Below are 6,999 nucleotides of genomic sequence, written 5' to 3'. Positions count from 1 at the left end.
CTCTGTGGGTGATAGAGGGCGGCACCCCAACCCCCTGATGGGCCCTGCTCTGTGTGTGATGGGGTAGAGCCATAACCTCCCCATCAGCCCTGCCCTGAGTGTGAGAGTGGCGGCGCCCCAACCTCCTGATCGGCCCTGCTCTGTGGGTTATAGAGGGTGGTGCCCCAACTCCCTAATGGCCCTGCTCTGTGCATGACAGGGGGCAGCGACCACAACCCCCTGATTGGCCCTGCTCTGTGCGTGACAGGGTACAGAGCCCCAACCCCCCTGATGGGCCCTGCTCTGTGAGTGACAGGGGGCAGTGCCCCAACCCCCTGATTGGCCCTGCTCTGTGAATGACAGGGGGTGGCGCCGCAACCTCCCCATAGACCCTGCCTTGAGTGTGACAGGGGCGGCGCCCCAACCCCCCAATCGGCCCTACCCTGAGCGTGACTGAGGGTGGCATCACAACCTCCCAATCACCCTGCTCTGTGCATGACAGGGGGCGGCGCCCCAACTCCCCAATCGGCCCTGCTCTGAGCCCAACCAGGGGTTGCACCTAGGGATTGTGCCTGCCCACTGCCACCCGGGAGCAGGCCTAAGCCAGTAGGTCGTTATCTCCTGAGGGGTCCCAGACTGGGAGAGGGCACAGGCTGGGCTGAGGGACCCTCCTCCCCTCCGAGTGCACAAATTTTTGTGCACCGGACCTCTAGTTAAAAATAATGTGGTAATCCTCTATATATTGAATAGAAAAGACTACTACAATAATTAAAGCAAAAATCAAAGCTTACAGTAATATGCTTAATATACCATTTTTGTGAAAACTAAGAAATAAAAAGACAACTAAATTAGAAAGGTGACATGAACTGATTTGCATATTGGACCCAATCTTTACAATGAGAAGAAAATAGCTTGGCATTTTAAATTTTAATTTGTACTAGATAACACAGAAATGGTTCATAAATTTTGAGAGGTGATTAGGGCAATATGAGATCCTTCTTTTTTACAGCTGCATAGTATTCCATGGTGTTAATGGACCAAACTTTTTAATCCACTCATCCATCTACTGATGGGCATTTGGGCTGTTTCCAGATCCTACCTATTATAACTTGTGCTGCTATGAACATAGGGGTGAACAAATTCTCTCTGATTGGTGCTTTGGGTTTCTTAGGATATATTCCTAGAAGTGAGATCATGGGTCAAATTGCAGTTCCACATTTAATTTTTTTTTAAGGAAACTCCATAATCTTTCCCATAATTACTTCACCAGTCTGCATGTCCATCAGCAATGTACTAGGGTTCCCCTTTCTCCATAACCTTGCCAGCATTTGTCATTTATTGATTTGTTGATGATAGCCATTCTGACAGGTGTGAGGTGATACCCCATGGTCATTTTAATTTGCATGTCTCTGATGATCAGTGACTGAGCATTTTTTCATATGTTTCTTGGCCATCTGCATGACCTCTTTGAAGAAGTGTCTATTTAGGTCCTTTGACCATTTTTTAATTGGATTGTTTGTCTTCCTTTTGTTAAGGTGTATGAGTTCCTTATATTTTTTGAATATTAATCCTTTGTTAGATGTTTCATTGCCAAATATGTTCTCCCATGCAATGGGCTCCCTTTTCATTTTTTGATGGTTTCTTTTGCTGTGCAACAGCTTTTTATTTTGATGTAGTCTGACTTCTTCATTTTCTCCTTAGTTTCCTTTGAACTAGAAGCTATATCTGCAAACATATTGCTACATAGGATGTCTGCAATTTTGCTGCCTATGGTTTCTTTTTTCAAAAATATATTTTTATTGATTTCAGAGAGGAAAAGAGAGGGAGAGAGTGAGAAAAAAGCATTAATGGTGAGAAAGAATCCTTGATTGGCTGCCTCCTGCACACTCCCTACTGGGGATTGAGCCCACAACCCGGGCATGTACCCTTGACCGGAATCGAACCAGAGACCCTTCAGTCCACAGGCTGATGCTCTGTCCAAAGAGCCAAAGCAGCTAGAGCTGCCTATGGTTTCTTCAATGATTTTTACGGTTTCATGTCTTACATTTAAGTCTTTTATCCATTGTTTAGTTTATTCTTATGTATGATGTAAGTTGGTGATCTAGTTTCATTTTTTTTGCATGTATCAGTCCAATTTTCCCAGCATCATTTATTGAAAAGACTGTCTTGACTCCACTGTATGCTCTTGCCTCCATTGTCAAATATTAATTTAGCATAATGGCCTGGGTTGATTTCTGGAGTCTCTGTTCTGATCCATTGATCTATATGTCTGTTCTTGTGCCAGTACCAAGCTGTTTTAAGCACAGTGGTTATGTAATATAACTTGCTATCTGGTATTGTGATCTGTCCAACTTTGTTCTTTCTCAACATTGCTGTAGCTATTCTGGGTATTTTGCAATTCCATATAAATATTTGGAGTATTTGTTCTAGATCTGTGAAATATGCCAATGGTATTTTAACAGGGATTGCATTGAATCTATAGATTCCTTTGGGTAATATGACATTTTAATGGTGTTAATTCTACCAATCCATGAACATGGTATATTCTTCCACTTCTTTATATCTTCCTCTCTTTTTTATGAGACTGACGCGCTGCCTGCTGCGCTAAGAGGGCACAGGCAAAATGGCGATCAAAAGCCTACAGCACCCGGTATTCCCAGGTGGTCTCCCATCCAAGTACTAACCAGGCCCGACCCTGCTTAGCTTCCGAGATCAGACGAGATCGGGCGCGTTCAGGGTGGTATGGCCGTAGACCTCTCTTTTTTAAACGTCCTATAGTTTCCTGAGTACAAATCTTTTACCTCTCTGGTTATTCCTAAGTGTCTTGATTTTTTTTTTTTTGCAATGATAAATGGGATTGTTTGTTTCATTTTTCTTTCTGAAAATTCTTTTTTGGTGTATAAAAATGTTATCAAGCCCAGGTGGCTTGGCTCAGTGGTTGAGTTTACCGATGAATCAGGCAGCCGCAGTTTGATTCCTGGTCAGAGCATATGCCCGGGTTGTGGGCTCAATCCCCAGTGTGGTGTATGCAGGAGGAAGCCAATCAATGATTCTCTCTAATCATCAATGTTTCTATCACTCTCTCCCTCTCCCTTCCTCTATTAAATCAATAGAAAATATATTTTTAAATGCCATCAATTTCTGGGTGTTAATTTTGTATCCTGCTACATTGCTGAATTCATTTATTAAATCTAGTAGTTTTTTTGGTGGAGTCTTTTTTTAAAAAATATATTTTATTGATTTTTTACAGAGAGGAAGGGAGAGGGATAGACAGATAGAAACATTGATGAGAGAGAAACATCGATCAGCTGCCTCCTGCACACTCCCTACTGGGGATGTGCCCACAACCAAGGTATATGCCCTTGACCAGAATCAAACCTGGGATCCTTGAGTCTGCAGGCTGACGCTCTATCCACTGAGCCAAACCGGTTAGGGCTGGTGGAGTCTTTATAGTGTTTTCTATGTACAATATCATATCATTTGCCAATAATGACAGTTTTACTTATTTTTTTCCAAATTGGATGCTGCAGTTTCTTCTTCTTGTCTGATTGCTATGGCTGGGACTTCTGGTACTATGTTGAACAAGAGTGGTAAAAGAGGGCATCCCTGTCTTGTTCTTGTTCTTCGGGGAAATTGTTTTATTTTTTGCCCACGCTCTATCCACTGAGCCAAACCAGCCAGGGCTGTTTACAGTGTCTTTACTGGTTTTTGGAAGTAGAATAATGCTGGAATCATAAAAAGAACTTCCTCTTGGATTTTTAAAAATAATTTCAGGAGGATAGGTATTAGTTTGTCTTTGAATGTATGGTAAAACTCCCTTATGAAGCTGTCCAGACTAGGGCTTTTGTTTTCTATGAGTTTTTTTTCATTATTCCTTTAATTTCATCAATTGTGATTGGTCTATTCAGGTTTTCTGATTCTTCCTGATTGAGTTTTAGAAAATTGTATTTTTCTAGGAATTTTTCAGTTTCATCCACATTGTCCAACTTGTTGGCATGTAGTTGTTCATAGGATTTTCTTACAATCCTTTGTATTTCTGTAGTGTCAGTGGTTATTTCAATGCTTTTGTTTTTAATTTCATTTATTTGTGTCTTCTCTCTTTGTTTCTTGATGAGTCTAGCAAACGGTTCATCAATCTTTTTCTCTTTAAATATATTTTTATTGATATCACAGAAGAAGGAATAGGGAGAGAGAGATAGAAACATCAATGATGAGAGAGAATCACTGATTAGCTGCCTCCTGCATGCCCCACACGAGGGATCGAGCCCGCAATGCGGGTATGTGCCCTTGACCGGAATCAAACCCAAAACCCTTTAGTCCACAGGCCGAGGCTCTATTCACTACAGCGAAACCAGCTAGGGCTATCAATCTTGTTTATCTTTTCAAAGAACCAGCCCTTGCTTTCATTGATCTTTTGTATCATTTTTTTTAGTCTCTATGTCATTTATTTCTACTCTAATCTTTATTATTTCCTTCCTTTACTTACTCTGCTCTGGACTTTTCTTGTTGTTCTCTTTCTATTTCTTTAACTTGTAGGGTTAAGTAGTTTATTATTAATTTTTCTTGATTTTTGAGTTAGGCCTGTGCTGCTATTAACTTCCCTCTCAGGACTGCTTTTGCTGTGTTCCAGAGATTTGGGGTTGTTGTGTGTTCATTTTCATTTGTTTCCATGAAGATTATTTATTTATTTATTTATTGAGCTCGTTGGTAACCAATTCATTATTTAATAACATGCTATTTAGCCTCCATTTGTTTGAATGTTTTTACTATAGTTGATTTCTAATTTCATTCCATTGTAATCCAAAAAGATGCGTGATATGATTTCAATCTTCTTGAACTTGTTGATACTCATTTTGTGTCCTAACATGTGGTCTATCTTTGATAATGACCAATGTGCACTTGAGAAGAATGGATATTCTGTAGCTTTGGGTTTAAATATTCTATAAATGTCAATTAAATCCATCTGATCTAGTGTGTCATTTAGAGTCACTATTTCCTTGTTAATTTTTTCTTGGGAAGATCTACCTAGTAAACTCAGCTGGGTGTTAAAGTTATGTACTACTAGAGACCCGTTGCAGGAAGAGTCCTGCAAAAATAGGGCTTCCTGTGGGCGGAGCGAAGCAGAGAAGGGTGCCAAACCCACCGAGGCGGGCTTCGCTCCACCTCTGCTGCCCCGCTTGCTTCCCTCCCACCTCCACTGCCTTGCTTGCTTCCCTCCGTCTCCACTGCCCTGCTTGCTTCTCCATAGCTTTACTCCCTTCTGCAGCACTTGGCTTCTTTCTACATTGTCTTCAGTCTTCGCTCCTAGCCTGTATATGCAAATTAACTGCCATCTTTGTTGGGTTGATTTGCATACTCATCTGATTGGCTGGTGGGTATAGTGGAGTGACACTAATTTGCATGTTTCTCTTTTATTAGTGTAGATAACTGTATTGCTGTTAACCTCTCCCTTAAAGTCCTCCAAAAGTTCTTTTATATATTTAGTAGCTCTTTTGTTGGGTACATATATGTTTACAAGTATTATATCCTCTTGTTGGATCAATCCCTTTAGAATTTTATAGTGACCTTTTCTTCTCCTGTGATGGCCTTCATTTTGAAGTCTATTTTGTCACATATGAGTATTGTTTTCCCATATTTCCCCCCCCATTTGCATGGGAAATTTTATTCAATTTCTTCATTTGCATGCTATGTGAGAATTTTATGCTTATATGGGTCTCTTGTAAACAGCATATATTTGGGTCATGTTTTCATATCCATTCAGCTACCCATTGTTTTTGATTGGAGCACAAGTGTAATCCATTTATGTATAAGGTTATTATTGATAGGTACTTATTTACTGCCATTTTACTTATTTATACCTATGTTTCTCTCTCTCTCTCTCTCTCTCTCTCTCTCTCTCTCTCTCTCTATATATATATATATATATATATATATATATATATATATATATATATATATTTCTTCTTCTCATTACAGCAGTCCATTTAGGAATTCTTCAATTCTTGCAGTGCTGGTATGGTAGCCTCTTTTTGTCTGTGAAGCTATTTCACCATCTATTTTGAATGATAGCCTTTTTGGATATAGTAATCTTTGTTTCAGATCCTTGCTTTTCATTACCTTGAATACTTCAATGCCAATCCCATCTGGCCTGTAGAGTTTCTGATGAAAAATAAGCTGACAGCTTTATGGGAGCTCCTTTGTAGGTAACAATCTGCTTTTCTCTTGCTGCCTTTACAATTTTCTCTTTGTATTTAATTTTTGGCATTTTTATTATGATGTGTCTGGACATGGGCCTATTTGGCCTCTTCTTGCGTGAGTCTCTCTATACCTCCTGAACTTGTGTGACTTTTTCCTTCACCAAGTTAGGAAAATTTTTTTCCATTATTTCTTCAAATAGTTTCTCTATCCCTTGATCACTCTCTTCACCTCTGTTACCCTATGATGCAAATATTGTTGTTTCATGTTGTCCCACATCTCCCTTAAGTTGTCCTCCTGTTTGTTAATTGCTTTTTTCTTTTTGGTTCTCTGAGTGCTTTTCTCTACCCTATCTTCTAATGCACTGATCTGATCCTCAGCTTCCTCTAAACTTCTGGGTATTCCTTTCAATGTGCTCTTTATTAGTGCTATGTCATTTTTTATTTCCAACTGGTCTGTTTTCATAGTTACTATATCTTTTCTCATGCTGTTGAGAATCTTTGCCATCATTATTCTGAATTCTATATCTGATAAATTCCTTATCTCCATTTCATTTAGCTCTTCTTTTGGAGAATTGTCTTATTCTTTCATTTGGGGCTTGTTTTTTTGTTTGTTTGTTTTTGTTTTTTATCTCCCCATTTTGGCTGCCCGTTTGGGTTTGTGTCTATGTATTAGGTAGATCTGCTACAATTCCCAATCTCTAGTGCAGGACGTTAGATGCTGTTTCTGACTGGCCTTGAATACCCTCTTTGGAGCAATTAGCAATCCACAACTTATGGTTCCCTCTGCTGGGGCTGGGTTCCTTTGGAGAGGACCAAGATATGC

At 39.9% G+C, this 6,999-nt stretch overlaps 1 non-coding gene across 1 annotated transcript; it reads right to left on the bottom strand.

Annotated features, from left to right (window-relative positions):
* Positions 1-2,614: 2,614 nt before the first annotated feature.
* Positions 2,615-2,733, bottom strand: LOC132225299 (5S ribosomal RNA). The gene has a single exon (XR_009450831.1). It is a non-coding gene; the product is annotated as a 5S ribosomal RNA (ribosomal RNA).
* Between the last annotated feature and the right edge of the window lie 4,266 nt (positions 2,734-6,999).

The sequence above is a fragment of the Myotis daubentonii genome, chromosome X (genome assembly GCF_963259705.1).
Source record: "Myotis daubentonii chromosome X, mMyoDau2.1, whole genome shotgun sequence".
Taxonomy (NCBI): domain Eukaryota; kingdom Metazoa; phylum Chordata; class Mammalia; order Chiroptera; family Vespertilionidae; genus Myotis; species Myotis daubentonii.
This window is presented reverse-complemented; position numbering and strand designations above follow the sequence as displayed.